Source organism: Macrobrachium rosenbergii, chromosome 17 (genome assembly GCF_040412425.1).
Source record: "Macrobrachium rosenbergii isolate ZJJX-2024 chromosome 17, ASM4041242v1, whole genome shotgun sequence".
NCBI classification, from domain to species: Eukaryota; Metazoa; Arthropoda; class Malacostraca; order Decapoda; family Palaemonidae; genus Macrobrachium; species Macrobrachium rosenbergii.
This window is the reverse complement of record NC_089757.1, coordinates 21,650,744-21,668,264: the sequence shown is the minus strand read 5'-3', so window position 1 is coordinate 21,668,264 and position 17,521 is coordinate 21,650,744. Positions and strand designations below refer to the sequence as shown.

The window sequence follows — 17,521 nt, the reverse complement described above, 5'->3', positions numbered from 1 at the left end:
GGCTGAATAGTTGACATTTAAATTAGAGATGATGTCGAACTCATGCCCCTCGGGTTTCTGGGTCTCGGCCAGGGCTGTATGCTGAAGGAGCGAGTCTTGGTTTGTTTACTTGCATGTTGTCAGTTTTTTTTTTTTTTTTCATGTCTTTTTTTATATCTTACTATGAATAGTGACAACGTCAGACATGTTTTTATACGTTCAGTTTTTATATTTATTTTGTCGTTTCCCATAATTACATATTATTTTTAGAAATAACAAACCCTCAGTTTTTAGGCAAGATGCTGTATTGCTTGGATTTGTACCATTTAAGACGGTCTAAATTGTCTTTGTTAAATGTTTCAAGTAAGGGTTTTATTCTTTGTAAGTATTTTTTTTATTTATCTTGTATCTTTTTGACGTGATATAATATATTTTTTATTTATCTTGTATCTTTTGTATGTATGTATGTATATTATATATGATATATATATAATATATATATATATATATATATATATATATATATATATATATATATATATATATATATATATATATATATAATTTATATTATATTATAATAATCTCATTGCCTCCAGGCCATGACGACGTAAACCTTCCATGAAGTTCTGCTATCCATGCATTCCTGAGTTGTGACTACGTCAAGTCTCCAGTTACGTTCATCATCCTGTCTCAGAGTTCACACACGTGCACTCACATTGTGCAAGTGTGTGTGTGTGTGTATATATATATATATATATATATATATATATATATATATATATATATATATATATAGAGAGAGAGAGAGAGAGAGAGAGAGAGAGAGAGAGAGAGAGAGAGAGAGAGAGAGAGAAATTTTCTTATTGAGAGCTGTAAACTAACACACTCTAAAGCCACCTTTATTGAAATGAATAGGATCATGGCTCATTGGCCAAAGTCACTGTTTTCGTTGTTTCTAAACCAGGCAGCGCGCCGTTTGAATCCCTCTAGTGACAAAGCACTTTTCACTTATAATCCCCCTTGTTGAATGTTATTCCCGAGGTATACCGAATGGGATATTAAACAAAATTTGTTGCCTAATATTTGTGAAAATATGAAAAATGTCACGGCCTACGTGACAGAATTTCATTTATATGTATATGTATATGTATATATATATATATATATATATATGTGTGTGTGTGTGTGTGTGTGTGTGTGTATGTATGTATGTATATGTAATACCTCCTCTCACAGTTAGAACGAATGGCATTGTTTCTTTCCCTGTTGGGAATAACTGGCTATAGGTCTGGCTACCGCCCGGACGTCACACTAATCCATAATTATGATTGGTGATGTCGTAAAAGAAGAAATATATGATAATTCTGATTTATGCGTGAGCACGAATGAAACCCGTAATTACGGTTGGCTTTTTGTAATCCACGGTTGTTTACGTTTGTAGGAATTATATATATGGGGAAGAGTTTGAGTAGAGGGATTTCTGCTCTCTCTCTCTCTCTCTCTCTCTCTCTCTCTCTCTCTCTCTCTCTCTCTCTCAAACACACACACACTTTGGGACTTCGAATATGTCATTTTGTTATTTTTAGATACCTGATTTCCTTCTCTCATCAACGAAATAGTTTGTCCATGAATATTTTGTTCTTTTTATCTTTTTTTTTTGCTATTCCATTCAGTGTCCCCATAACTAATAAGTATATTTACTTTTGTTTGGGATCACCTGTGGAAAAGCGCTTTTAGCTAATTCATAAGGTGGCATTTTTTTTATCTATGATATTTTTGTTTGAATGTAATTGATAAAAGACAAAAAAAATTTAGCTCGCCAACGGTCAAAATATTCAGCAGCCTCACCCCCTCCCCCGAAAAAGAATAAGCACGGCGCGGAAGTGGTTATTTACTTTTCATTATTAGCTAGTGAAGGATCGCAAATGTTCTCTGGATTATAGTGTTCAGCCCCCTTGTTTGCGCCGGTCGGTCCCCGCCATTGTCATTACTCGGCTATTCTGCTCACAAATATCTACCCTGTCGATGACCAGAAATATTACGACGTCTCTTTTTGGCGCTTTTATTCCTGCTTATCTTTGAGTTCTCCATACGCCTTGTGATTCTCCCTCATTTGGTCATTCGGCGTCGCATTACGACCGATTTTGGAGGAAGATCAGACGTTTTATCAGTCGTAATGATGCTAAGTCTCGTGGTTCTTCGGCGGCTGCTTGGGGTCCCTGACTGCGTTATAGAGTCGTCTTTATTAAAAGCTGGTTGGTCTCGACCTTACGGAGCGGCAGTTTTGTACTCTTAATCTTAATGTATGTTCTTTGCGTATCTAATTCAAGGTGCATTTGCTTTTTCTTATACACGTAATTCCCGATTGAGGGTGGTCGAGTCGCAGAAATGACGAAATGTGAGATTATTAAAGAACTGATACTGTATATGAGATCGTTACAGAACGGACACCGTATATATATCCCGTTGTTTTGCGCGTATACGTGATTTTTTTTTTTTTGGATCTTTGTGTTTGTGCATAGTAAGGGAGCTGAAAGGGCTCTGTTTGGAAGGAAAAATCAGAAAATAAATAAGCGTTTCTTTGACTTGACCCCTGTTGATTATAGACTAAGGACTTCAATCCCAATATCAAAATTTTGTAGGGGCACGAAGTACAGTTTTCTAAGTTCAGATGTATAAGATTTGGAATTAACAAGTCTACGTAAGTGTGTGTGTGTGTGTTTGTGCATGAGAGAGAGAGAGAGAGAGAGAGAGAGAGAGAGAGAGAGAGAGAGAGAGAGAGAGAGAGAGAAGAATTAGCTGAATAAATGTTTAAATTGAATGTATAAAAATTCCAAATCCCAAATCCTATGTTCAGATCTTTACGATTGTATTCGAAAGGTTTTCAGTGTTTTGAAGTTGCAATATTCAGACCTTTTTTAAATTGTTATAAGTATATTACTTTATGGCTTTCTTTAATTCAGCGAAGTCGCCATCAACATATACGACACTGATAGAAATTCATATACTTTGCTGTAGGGGGTCCTTTTTGTTCTCTGCCCAAATTTCGTCGATAAAATTGAGCAAGATCACAGTAAGACGAAGCTGTTCGTGTGTACAGGTTTTAGAGTGATCTTATCGAAGTGTATTTTTTTCCGCCTTCCGTTCGTTATTATTTGACGTTAATCTGTACTCCGTTACATCCTTTCTTGTCATTTATAGGCGTTAACTGGAGTAATACAAAGGCAGAGAGATTCACCGCGGCTGACAAGATTGGCGACCGGGAAGTCACTGGTAACGTAGCGGAATCCATTTAAATGTGTCTCGAAGACATTTCTACTTGTATGTTTTGTGTTACTTTGGGCCTACATTACTGCGACCATCTGTAACATCCAGGTTGCTGTCGTATGGGCTCTGCTTTTTATTTTTTTTTAGGTTTGTACTGTAAAGCTCGTTTCATTTGGTTGTGCGGCCTACGTTTGTTTGTTTGTTCATTTACGTAAATTTGATCTGATTTATAATATTTTTAAAAAATTCTTTTCTCTTAAAGTTCATGGCCCTTAGAACTTATTCTGTGTGCAAGTATACGAACACTTTTCTTTATTGATTTCTAATTTATTATCGAGAATTGAATGACCAGTTCACTTCTTCCTTGTATACACTCCAGAAATGTGTTTATTAGCCTACTTCAGAATGAAAACGATCATGTTCAGATCTTAAGTAGCAGTGTCAGGAAAACCCTGAAACTAAAAGTAAAGCTGGTTAAAACAGTCAATTGACCTCTTAGTTAATTCTCTGAAAACCTTTAGGAAGAAGAAACAGAAGATTGAGCGTCAATCAATTCATCATTCGCGAGACGTCAATATTGACGAGGAAGGTCAAAAGCATTGCACGTCTGTCTACTTTGAAAGTCAATTTCCTACTTACTTATAAAATGAGTCTCCCCTTAGTGATTATGAAAATCCGTACAGTTTCTTATACGAGGTTACTGTACTAACCTCTTCAATGTCACGATCGATCCTAAAACTCGTATTGCCTTTGAAAATTAATGCTACATCAAATTCGGACTGCTGTTTATCGCTGACCTTGTTTTTATTGTACTCTCTTTAAACGCATCTTGAAGAGGGTACATCTTTTTGTCCTTCGTTGACCTGACAGAATGAACTCGCTTTTAAGTAGATTAATGCCACGAACGAGATGCGTTTTTTTTTTTTTTTTTTAGTTGATCTGACCTTGTATGAATTCGTTCTAAGCTGGCGTCATAGGATCAATGCCACGAACAGGATCCTCGAGGACCCTTTTAACGTGATACCTGACAATCACTTCGGTAATTGGAATTATCATGGGATTAATCTCAAAGGTGCCAGAGACTCTTAGGGGCTCTGAGAGTCACGAGTATTGTCAGTCACCCGTCGGCTTTTAATGTTTCTTATCGCTTCCATAGGACGATTTTCACTGGGGTTTGACGAGGAGAGAGAGAGAGAGAGAGAGAGAGAGAGAGAGAGAGAGAGAGAGAGGGAGCATTTCAGGTGTAAAGGCTTATTGGAAGAACTAGGTTAATCTTCTGTCTGTCTATTTCTTTATTAAAAGCGAATGTTATTTCAGGTCTCTTGATCAGCTCCAGCGGCTTGTCGCACTCTTGACGCTGAGTGAATGTTGGCGTGATTGCATTTCGTCTTCTTTTTCTGTTTCTTCTTCTTTTTTAGAGGTTTCCGAGGACTCAGTAGAATGAGGTCAATTGGTGGTTTTACTACGTTTCTGTGTCCTTTTCATGACGTTGCTAACGGTATGACTATTTGGAAATATACCTTTAGTGTATTTTTACTACCTTTGTGTGTTTTCTTCATAACGTTGCTAACGATATGACTATTTGGAAATATATCTGTACTATATTTTTACTACCTTTCTGTGTTTTCTTCATAACGTAGCTAACGATATGAGTATTTGCAAAGATATCTTTACTGCATTTGGCTACCTTTGTGTGTTTTCTTCATAACGTAACTAACGATATGACTATTTGGAAATATATCTTAAGTTCACTGAAACCTGCGAACGAAAGGAGAGAGAGAGAGAGAGAGAGAGAGAGAGAGAGAGAGAGAGAGAGAGAGAGAGAGAGAGAGAGAGAGAGAAGGATTTTTATATTACTGAAGATTTAGTAATGAACTATAGTGAAATTTTTTTTTATTAAAGTTAAACAGTTTAAAAGAAAACATATCTCTGGTGTTTTAATTCTTTGATATCATGTGGAACGTGGATTTCTAAGTCCTTGAAAAATTCAGAGAATAAGTGAGAGGGAGTTTGCCTGTTTCCTTACTGAAAAATGATTAGCGAGTCTGGTAATGAAGTACAATAAAACATTTGTGTCTGGTATTGAAGTACATTAAAATATTTGTGTCTAATATTGAAGTACAATAAAACATTTGTGTCTGGTACTGAAGTACAATAAGACATTTGTGTTGCACTTCCTAGAATACATTGTCAATCTGCAGAGTCCAGTTCGTGTCTGTAATTAGATTTAAGTGAATATTTCTCCGGGAAATTTATTTGTCTGTATTCTCGCTTAATTGGTTTGTACCCAGTGAAAACAGATTACTTTTAGTCTCTGCGTATTGTTTTATTTGTTTAATTATTTAGGTGCTACTTTGGTGTTCGAAGTATTAGCTCAACTTAAGTTCGATTCTTCTCCATATTTTTTGTACATCTTTATTCCAGTCTGTTATTACTTAGTTTTGTTGAATTTTAATTTATATAAAACGGGAATTTTACCAAATTCGTCTAAAATAATTTTTCTCTGTCTTTTGTTTCTATTTTGTCGAGTGCCAAAAATGCAGTTCATTGTGTATTCCATTTTATAGGTTATATTTTAATTAGTATTGGGTATTGTGTTCATTCGAAAATTTTTTTTGTGATGCACTTTGGAGGCTTATGCTTTGAATGGGAAATGAAAATAACTAGATCCCAAAAAAAGTGTGGTCCCGGTGTAAGGAACTCGATTATAAATGATACGTATAGATCTTTTGTTAAACTCCACCTATTACTAATTTAAATGTATTGCGAATCCTTACAATATAAAAATCAGTTTTCATGAACTGAAAACAATATATTTTTGCATCGAAAAAAAAAAAAGGATTTTGACTTTGAAGTCTGAAAGAATGAAAGTTTTTGCATTAAGATTCTGAAAGAAAGAAAAAAACGCTTCCATTGAAAGCTGAGAGGGATAAAGATTTTGAATTTAATATTAAAAAAAATAAAAGATTTTTGCCTTGAAATCTTCCGGCAACAAAGATCTTGCCATGGTTACCTTGATCATGTCCAGATCACGTTTTTTTTTTTTTTTTATCTTGAAATGGATTGGAAAATAACGCATCCCGCCAGTCAAGTTCGAAATTGGCTTCTCTCCTAATTGCTCCAGTAATTGGCGATGGTGTTAAAGGTTTTCTCTGCTGAAATTTTCTTCGTAGATACGTATTTTTTCGATTTGGGATTTTAGGAGTTGGGAGTTTTATCCTTCCCCTAATAGAGAAAATAATGCTTCGATGGATTTTAGTATTCGGAAACATTGTGAATTGCAGCCAGCAAACAATCTACTTTTTTCATTTTTTATGGAAGGTCATCTCAGTTTTGAGCTTTGGGCGTATGCTTGCTTAAAGAATATTTTCCTGTGTGTGGGAATAAATTACGATACACTGCATTCTTCCAAATCCTTAAAATTTAATTTTTCGAAAGGTCTTTATCCTCATTTTTAACTATCTGCCCTTGCAGTCGATACCCAATCTCTGGTGCAAGTTTCGATTTGCGATTTTCTATTGTTTTAATTCAAAGGGGCCGGCGTGAAACGTGATTTAAAAGCACCATACGGACACACAAACACAGACATACACATATGTGTTGATGAGTTTTCGTTTGTATCAGTTCGTAACGTAGGCTTTAGGGGAGATTTTTATATACCCATAAAAACCGGTCCGGGTAAATCAAAACAACGTTTTCTCAGGCACCTTAGCTCAGAACTCAGTAGTGGTAACTTTGGTATGCTAACAGTAAAGCCATTTTTAGTTTTCTGTAAAAGAAAACTATTGTGATGGCTATGTCTGTCCCTCTGCACTTTTTCTGTCCGCCCTCAGATCTCAAAAACTACTGAGGCTAGAGGGCTGCAAATTGGTATGTTGATCGTCCACCCTCCAGTCATCAAACATACCAAGTTACAGCCCACTAGCCTCAGTAGTTTTAATTTTATTTAAGGTTAAAGTTAGTCATGATCGTGCGTCTGGCATCGCTATAGGTTCCCAACAACACAGGCCACTACTGGGTCGTAGCTGGACGTTTCGTGGACCGCGGCTTAGAGTTTCATGGGCTGTGGCTGAGAGTTTCATACAGCATTATACGCTGTACAGAAAACTCGATTGCGCCGAAGAAACTTCGGCGCATTTTTTTGCTTGTTCGTTTTTATTTTTAGACATCTCGATCTGTTTACAAGATATGCGTAGTAATGGTTATCATTTGATAGGTTTTAAAATTTTATTAAGAGTCTTCAGAAGTTTAACTTACTCGTAGAAAATAACTTTTCAAGGAAAAAAGGCGAATTCTGTCTTCTGGCGATAAAGTCCTGCATGTTAATCCTGCCTTGTTTACTAGTGTCGTGATTGTCCGGGTTCATACGCTCGGGATAAAAGTTTTTTCTTTTAGCTTATCTTTTTTTTTTTTTTGCATTAACCTCGCTGTTTATGGAGGGATTGCATGTTGACATTTTTTTTTATTTTCTTATTTTCTTTATCGTTGATCAGCCTTGAGACCATGAAAGCATTCACACGGTATCATAAGACCATGAATTTTAGTTTCTTTGCTTAGTATTGAAGATACTGTTACAGTGTATGATGGGCTCGTACTGTTAGGCTTACTGTGCGTGAAGCTGCCTGCCTCTTTCCCAGTGATTTGGTCTTGTTCCGTCTAGCGCCATTGCATGAAAGACATCAATGGATAACCGTGTTTGCGTCACGCTCCACCCCAACATAAAATGCTTTCAAGTTAGACATCAAATTCCCCGTTACAAAAGACAACCTCGACGTTCAGCTTGGTCTTCAGATTTTCTCGTTATATAAGAACAAAGTCTACTTTTCTGGCTGTTTCTCCCTGTCTCATTTCTTCTTTTTTTGCTGCGTGATGTTAAGGAAGCTTGTCTCATTAAAATCACGTAACTCTTTGTTTATAGCGGCCTTAAATTTGATCACCTGTTAGGTACGGTTGAGGAAGGGGGTATATTATCCGATTGAACTTTTAGGAACATTCATGCTATGTATGTCAAGGATGTATTAATAGAGCCAGCTCTCTCTCTCTCTCTCTCTCTCTCTCTCTCTCTCATAGGCTTTATAATGAATCAACTGCAGGTTTTAGGATCAGAAGGATTGCCTACCGTTTTACAAGTGCTTCGTTAGATTGTTTTTCTATTGAAAAATGCTGAAAAAACATATCTCTTCCAACTCTTTTCTCCACCAATCATTTTATTTTCTGTCAGAGTCAGATATTATGGATGCTGCTATATGATGAGCAATGCTTTACTTGTTTGCTTGCCATCTATTCACTCCTTATCACCGCTTTACGATTTTTGAAGATGGCATCAAGCCTAGCAGTCGTGGCGATAGCACATTATATAAAAAACTCCCTCAGTTAATTTCCGTTTTCTGTCGCCAGTTGATTGCTGGGGAGGATTAACGGTGTGATTTTTATAGTCTTTATCGAGGGTAATTTCAGGTGTTTAATTTTACCCCAAGTACTTTGAAGAGCAGAAGGAATGTTCATGGGAGACTGAAGCACTGGACTGGGTGTCCCATCTCTTGTACAGAGTTTTCAGAAAGACGAACGGAAGAGGATTTGGCGACAGTTACATCAATACAGTTCGTGTAAAAGTTGAACCAATTCTTGTTCTCGTTCCATTTTGCAGCTATAAACTGTCATGACGCCAGGGTCTGTTTTCCCTTGACCCTTGTGTCAGTTTCGGTTATGTATCTGAACGGAGCTATTTTAAGCCACTCAACACAGAATCCACCACAACTCAGAATCTCCAACGACCTCTGTGACGTACTTTATGATTCTCGATGACCCGTTGAGTGTACCCATGTTGTGGCACCGATTGTCGTCTACTCGGAGTTCCTACCAACTAAATAGAATATATTTCAGCTAAAGGGTTTGATGGGATTGAAAAGGCGTTTGGTTGCGGATTCGCGGGGATGGGGAAGGGGCAGGGGGTTTAAAAAAAATGGGGGCGTTCATTTTCAGGGGTTTGGCAGGTCTTCGGCCTAAGTGTGATAATGAGCTCACACACTCCCCTCCAAGGGCTCTCGGTCGTCAGATCCCTGGCCAAGTATGTGTAGTATTCGCCTGGTGAAGTGCTATACGTATTGAACCCGTAGGATTATACCCCTCCCTCTCCCCCTACCCCTTCCCTTCTTTCATACCCCTTCACCACCTCTTCTCCAAGTCTCCAAGTCGTCAACGTCTGTAGATCTTTCTTAGTTCTATTCTCCCATCTCACTGTTATCCCTTCCCCCATTTCTTTTTTTTTTTTTTTCTCATCCATGGATGTTGATCCTCTCTTAAATTCCAATCCTCCCCACAGTATGGATGTTGTATTTCATAAGGAATGATTGTTCTGTTTCATTTGCAAGTTGAATGCGGAAGTAAACAAATGCTGTTTTGTTCACGTTAGCGTATTTGCTGTGTTCGATGATTCAGGAATTTTCTGTTAGTATTTTACACGTGGAATTTCTTTCTGTAGTTGTCGGTAGTATCGATTATTGCGGTTGTGCTAGCGTGAATAGAAGTATGTAGTAAATGTGTATCTAGCCCAACTGGAAGTGTAATTGATGACGACCGTGTCGTAGCTTTGGGGCTTCAGTTCTTCCGCTCAGATGAATGGGTTTCCTTACCCTTGACGTAGAGGAATGTAGGCGGTGAATCTCTTCGTATCAAGTAGCTTGTTGTTTTTTCTATTCTTTTTTTTTTTTTACTTTCTTGTTTTTTCTTTTTCTTTTTTGAGTGGCGGAATGATAAGGCGAGGACCACAGCAACTATTGGAATTCGACTCTCTGGGATTCTACACCAAATCCCCATAGATTCCACTAAGGGCCGTATTTCTTTCCCTTGCGCAGATGCGGATGGATATATGGTGTATTATTAGAGCTGAGGAATGTGCTTAGGTTCATTGCACGGTATTGTTTGTTTTTGTCATTGTGGGTGTTCTTAAAACTGCGTATGAAACAAATGTTTTCTGTCGTTTAATAAACTCTGGTATGCTTTCACATTCAGTTTTTCAGGTATAACTTATCGTTATGGATTTTTTTTCCATTGAACGTGTAATTAAAGAACATTTTTTCCATAGTTTCCAAGTAATAAAGAGTATATTTTCATTGGTTTTCAGGTAATAAAGAATAGTTTCCCATAGTTTTTAGTTAACAAGATGTATTTTTTCAGGTAATAAAGACCTGTTTTCATACTTGTTCAGATCGTTAATCTCTGTTTCTTTAAACTTTTATTCACCGAATATCACTTCCTTCTCCTCTACAGCCTCATGCCCCTCCCCCCCCCAACTCTCCCCGGTCCCATTTCTTTTTCTCTTAGCTCGACGACACGATACCCATCAACCGTATCTGCTGCCACTCCTCTGGGACTTATTTATTTATTTTTTCTAGAGGGAGAGAGACGAATTACATAGCAATTAGAAACGGCAGTCTTTAGGCTTTGCGTTGTCCTAGGTTCCTTTAATCCGCCTTCTGGTGTTTGTTTCTCTTCCTGGTGAAGCTTAGGACGTCTCTCTCTCTCTCTCTCTCTCTCTCTCTCTCTCTCTCTCTCTCTCTCTCTCTCTCTCTCTCTCTTTATCGATGGTTCGGATGAGTCTTGTTATGTCTGCCGGGGATGTGCTGTTAATTGAGTTGGATTCTGTACAGCGGTTTCTCTTGTTTAAATAATGTTTTTGTTCTGTTGTCGCTCTCGTATCTTAGGTTGCATTAAGCCAAGTGATTAGTCGCTTCCTAGTGATGAAAAGGGTATTTGTATATTTAATCTAGTCCTGGGTATTTGTTTGGCCCCTATTTACAGTTTGGACACCATAGCCAGTTTCCTAGACTCTCTCTCTCTCTCTCTCTCTCTCTCTCTCTCTCTCTCATGAACGCAAATGATGTGACTCTGATATATCTCTTATCTAGCAAATTTTTCCAACAAATTCTCTACAGAACAACATATTCTTAGGCCATCTGATGTATGCATTCAAATTTGCTCATCACTTACAAAACGTATGGGTACTGTAAAGAATTTATGAGTAATAATGGATCAGTTATTAAGTTTTGACAAACACATACGAAATGTGCGTTCACATGTCATAGGGATTTTTGTACTTGGCAAATTGAAATCGAAAGATCCCAATGGGGACAACAGAGAAATAGTTTCGGAGACGTTAATAAATAGCATTTTTAATTAATGAGCAATTGTTTGGCGTGTTTGTAGTAAAATGTCTATAGCAACACTACAGAAAATACAAAACTGCCTGAATTGGTTGTTGAAGATGTTTGACAGTATACAACTTACACACTTGCGCGAAGGAATACTAGACAAGACGACCCACAGGTGTCTGAAATGTCAACGACTTCGTCAGGAGACAAAATAGACAAAATAATAATCTTTTGGTACCAAAAGGAGCAGGATGATGGGATGACTTGCTAATAAATGCCATAGGAACCAGCGTTAAATCACATGAAAAACAGTTGCTCGCATTAGAGCCAAAAGAGATCAGCAGTAAAGTTGATTACAACTGGAGAATGTTTTGCAATTTATCTCGAGCTCTTCATATAAAATTTGGCAGGCTGCATCAGTATGAAAGTCTGATCACAAGTACGAGAGCATATTTCTTAACATTTCATACTTTGTTAAATTAAATACTAAGTAATCTCTTGTAAATTCTTTATTATGTATTAAAAGATTTTTTTTTTAATTAATGGTAACAAATGCCATGATGCCAGTTGTTCGTTTTTGTACAGTTGTACAGTCATTTTCACACTGATTTGTAGCCTTGGTCATGAGTGTTCAATAATTATGCATACTGTGAAAAGGGTAGTGTAAAATTATTCCCTCTGTCTGTTTGTAGCGGAATAACGGAACTATCTCTCTCTCTCTCTCTCTCTCTCTCTCTCTCTCTCTCTCTCTTTCTCTCTCTCTCTCTCTCTCTCTCGTGCAAAATCATGTAAGCATTAGTACTGGTAAGTCGCATTCCAGTTACAGGGTGACAGTTCCTAATCTCATCTTAGGAGTTAGTTTGGAATGTACTAACAACTTGAATACTGTATCCTAGACTCTCTCTCTCTCTCTCTCTCTCTCTCTCTCTCTCTCTCTCTCTCTCTCTCTCTCTCTCGTGCAAAATCATGTAAGCATTAGTGCTGATAAGTCACATTCCACTTAGAGGGTAAGAGTTTCTAATCTTATCACGGGAGTCAATTTGGAATGTACTGACAACTTGCATACTGTATCCTAGATTCTCTCTCTCTCTCGCATGTTTGTTTTCGGCTTTTCGAACAGTGGTTTCGAAAGCCTCCTGAACTGCGCCGAGATTCGGGTGGGAATCCGAAAGTCGCTGTTTCCCGGGAGATTATTGGGTTTATCGGGACGCGTGCAGCCATTATTGTGGCCGACAGCATTATTGAGGAGCATTAGCAAAAAGACTTCCTCTCTTCCTCCTCCATTTCTGCTGGGGGTTTGTGCGTGTTTTCTCACCATGCCTGTGGTTCGGGGCTCTAGGCCTCTGTATCGCAAAGGGCGATGCGGTTCTACATTAATTCTGCTTACTCTCCTCTAGCGGCTTTGAATGGGGCTCCTTTCGAGGGAAACTCTGAGGTAGAGATGTTTGGGTTTTTGGAAGTCTTCCGGATGCCTCTTCTGTTGTTTCGCTTCCTGGAAGTTTGTTTCTTGGATTGTTTGTGCGCTGTTCTTCGCCTGATCCTGCGTTACTGTTCAAAACAGCTTCAAGCAATGTAGTCTTTTATTTTGGCACCAAAATGGCGCCTTTTTTTTATAATCTATAGTGGGATCCGTATTGTACTTACAACTGTAATGGCTCAATTTTTTATATTTTACATTTATCCATGTATCAGAATTTACTGGTGTTGCTCATAAATGTATTGTAAAATGACTGAATGCTGACTAGAAATTATTTAAGCCAGTATATTTTATTTATTAAAATATTACATAATGGGCAAATCTTGCTCTGTGTTTAGTTCACTTGGATTGAAATTAAAATTTTCTTCGAAAATTTATTTTAATTCCGCAAGGGGATGGTAAACATTTTGACTAGCAAGCCCGGTGTTACTCTTTAATATTATACCGAATCTTGTAGGAAAAACTTCAGAATTCTTTTCATCGACGCTTGGTTCTTGAAAGAGATTGTCGTTCATTTACCATTTAGATCTCATACCATCTCTCTCTCTCTCTCTCTCTCTCTCTCTCTCTCTCTCTCTTCTCTCTCTCAGGTGCCCAGGCAGTTTTGAAATTGATGAAGGTCTTTATATTTTCCTGGAAAAGAGATCGTGCTCAGAATCACGTTTGATCTCTTGGTCCTTTGGTTTCTCTCTCTTTGCCATTTTTTCTCATATATATATATATATATATATATATATATATATATATATATATATATATATATATATATATATATATATATATATATATATATATATATATATATATATATATATATATATATATATATATATATATATATATATATATATATATATATATATATATATATATATATATATATATATATATATACATACATTATATAAATATACATATATATAATATATATATATATATATGTAGTGTGTGTGTGAATTTATAAATGTATGTTTGTTATGACCACATGAATTCATACATAGTGTATGTATACATAAAGACTGTCCTCTACATTGAAAGAAAATTGAATTGTCATAATGGTTTATGGAAAATTCTCGATTTGAAATTTTAAAGCCATTCTGTTAAATGATCAAGATTATTATAGTATATAGCAACTGCTTTTCAAGCCCAGTAAAACAAGAGATATAAAAGCTACAGACCATCATTATTGTAATTCCTCCAGATGTATGCCAGTTCCCAGTGGCACAGATATACGAGATAAAACTAAAGGGAACACTCAGTTAAAGAAAAAACTTGGGCATCAGTTATCTGATAACCACACGATGATAACGTCCTTTTGGTACCAAAATTCATTACTTTGCTGTGCATATTTATAAAATACCTTTATAAAATACCTCGTCTTTCTTCATAGGAAAAATAAATAAAAACAAGATAGGGGACCCATACCAATCTCCATCCGTTGATTTTATCTCCCTCCCTCCAACCCTTCCCAACAATTTTAGTACCCGGCCAACCACTGCAAGAAAAGAATTATTGTACGTGAGTTTTCACTCGTTCCGTCGTGCACTGAGATCAAATGCTTAATTTCTTGATTTTATGCGTCTGATGCGAGACACTGTTAATGCCCGTTTGGTAGGGACATCTCCATGTATATTTACTGCCGTTGTAATTTAGGAGGAAAAGGTCAGCTGAATGGCCCTAGAGGCCACACTTGATGGCTGTTCTACCCCCGAAGTACCCAAGTTAACCTGCATTGTTCGAAGGTGCAAGTTCGGCCATAAGATTCAAGGTGCATTGGTACTTTATGGGATTAATTCGTACGCTGCTAAGCCTCTTGCTTAGCTTTTAAGTTTTCCCCATTGGCCACCAGGGGCGCCTCAAACGCTTAACGGGTTTCAGCGCGTTTCTTTTTGTGCTCACTATGTCGCGGTGGGCACAGGTGAGCGAGTCCAGGGAGATGCGTTTTTTTTTTTTTTTTTTTTTTTTTTTTTTTTCAGGACAAAGGTACATAGGACTTTTTAAAGTATGAAGTCTTGGGGCAGAAATAGGGGTTATTTGATATTGGGTGCCCCCAGGAAGGACTTCTGAGAAATTTCTCTCTCTCTCTCTCTCTCTCTCTCTCTCTCTCTCTCTCTCTCTTATAAATAATATACATGTGTGTTTGTAAAATGCACATTCAGTATTGATTTTAACCAGGAAGGCATTTCTGAAAAATCACACGATTTCTGGCAATAATTAATAACAGTCATATCCGGATTCATGACTGAATAAAAATATTCCTTGGATGTACTGGTCATGTATGTATGTACACAAACGCGCGCCCACACACACATATGCACACACACACACACACACACACACACACATATATATATATATATATATATATATATATATATATATATATATATATATATATATATATATATATATATGCATATGTGTCCTTCTAACTGTGTTAGTTTTTTATATTGTTTAAAACATATTGACAACTAACAAAAACACTGGATTTTTTTTTACCATTTATATCCGCATATCTTCGTTAACTCCTGCTTTTGGCCCAGTTCCTTTGGACTCCTCCGGCAGGAGGAGGAAGAGCGTATTCGCAGCAGCTGAGGAAGAAGGCCCTCCTCTCATTAAAATGGTCCTCTGCTCTTTCATCTGATTAGAGCCAAAGGCCGTTTAATACCTCCCAGATTAACGACCCGCGGAAAGAAGGGCAAAAATATCACTTACCACCCTGGAGCTCGGCATTTCTCGTGACTTGGGTCTCTCTCTCTCTCTCTCTCTCTCTCTCTCTCTCTCTCTCTCTCTCTCTCTCTCTCTCTATATATATATATATATATATATATATATATATATATATATATTGGTTTCAGTTTCAGACGTACTTTGTTCGTATATGCGTCACTCATATTTAATTTACCTTAATCTGATCATCTCGTCAGTTCTAATATATGTTGGGTTAAAAAATATTCCGGAGAGCTTCCTCTCTCTCTCTCTCTCTCTCTCTCTCTCTCTCTCTCTCTCTCTCTCTCTCTCTCAGTGTGGCTCAGTGTTCTGGATTGTTCTACTCTGAAACCCATAACTGTTTATAATATATAAAAGCTGTGAGTTTTCGTCTGGATGCTGGTGACCCCAAGTAAGTTTTGCCTGTATGACTTATTGAACATGTTTTCCTGTATAAACATGCTCACATATAAGATTTTCATATTTACACCCTGACATATATGCATCCATAACTCAACGCGTATCCTTACTCTTTGCTGGCGTAAAAATTTACTGTGAGACTGTGAAAACAATTTCTATAGTAAATTTTACTTTCGGTTGCGTAATTTGAGACTGAATGTTACAGCGATTGGTTTTTGCCCCTCTTGAGACCATCTCCACTAGAAAAAATTTTCTGGTAAGGTGATGCTACTGTCTTTTGTTATAAACATTTTCTATTGGTATTGAATGATATTTCGTAGTTTAAGGTACTAATGCTGATCTTATTTTAATTTTCTATTTTTTTTTATAAAAACAGTATTATCACAGTGAAAAATTTAAACCTGAAAGATAAGGATATCCTACAAAAGAAGTGAATGTACAAATCCTTCAAGATTGTGCCTACGTATATATCTGTAAAATCCAGTACTTTGTACCGTGTTATTTGATCTTCAGGTAGCTAAACTTGAGTTAATGTTTATTGGTGTTTTCTTCGTGGGTGGGTGACCAGTAGTTTTTCGTGTTTGTTCTGTTTTCATTTTTGGTCAGTTGTTTTCACTGAATTCTGATTTATTATCGTGTACTTATTTGGAATGTTGAAGTTCCTTACAATTATCTGTAGTTATGTCTACTTGTACTTTCGATGGGGAGTTGTTTTATGCAAGTATTAAATAAGGTTTGTTGTAACATTTGAATATTGGTCATTCTGATTCTAGAGAAGGGTTAGCCTCGGATGTGGCTTGGAATTTTCTTTGTTGAACAAGTCATTTTTATGCGACTACAAACAGTGGAACTCACACTGAATATGTTTAAGTCAGTGTTTTGGTACGCGCGATATTATAAGTAAAGTGTGGCATTTCTGTAGCAAATCAAAATGACCGTCACGTATCGCCTGGGGTTTGAAGCAGGGAGGAAGAGTTGTTCCTTCGAACAGTTTGCCGAGGAATTCCGGTATTTTGTTTCTTCAAGGCGTCGAATATGCGCAAGATTTTACCGCCTTCTAATTCTTACCAAATTGTCAATTGCAGGATATTTGTGAGTTGCACCACTGAAATTTCATGGGAATCCACTTCTTTCTAAATTTTTGTATCGTCCAAGCTTTCCGCTGAAAACGCTATAATTACTGATTTGATTGAATCAATGCTTTTATTTATATGACTTAATTTTATTAAAAATTATTTTACTTGATTATCTGAAAGAGAATGTCAAAGCTCCATTTATTTAGAGTGTGTGTATATATATATATATATATATATATGTGTGTGTGTATGTATATATATATATGTATGTATATATATATATGTATGTATGTAATATATGCCTGTTTGTTTGGTATGTGTCCTCTTTTAAGAAAAACTCGGCATTAGCCTCGTTATTCACATCCATAGAAGGTTCATCACCATAGCGTCAAACCCCCATACGCACATTTTGCCATTCACCTCTGTCTTACACAAGCTCT

The 17,521-nt window shown here is 36.8% G+C and overlaps 1 protein-coding gene across 3 annotated transcripts in view; it reads left to right on the top strand.

The window, feature by feature from the left end:
• LOC136847778 (prickle planar cell polarity protein 3-like) overlaps positions 1-17,521 on the top strand; it is a 432,056-nt gene that overhangs the window by 75,438 nt on the left and 339,097 nt on the right. The gene's annotated exons all lie outside the window — the stretch shown is intronic.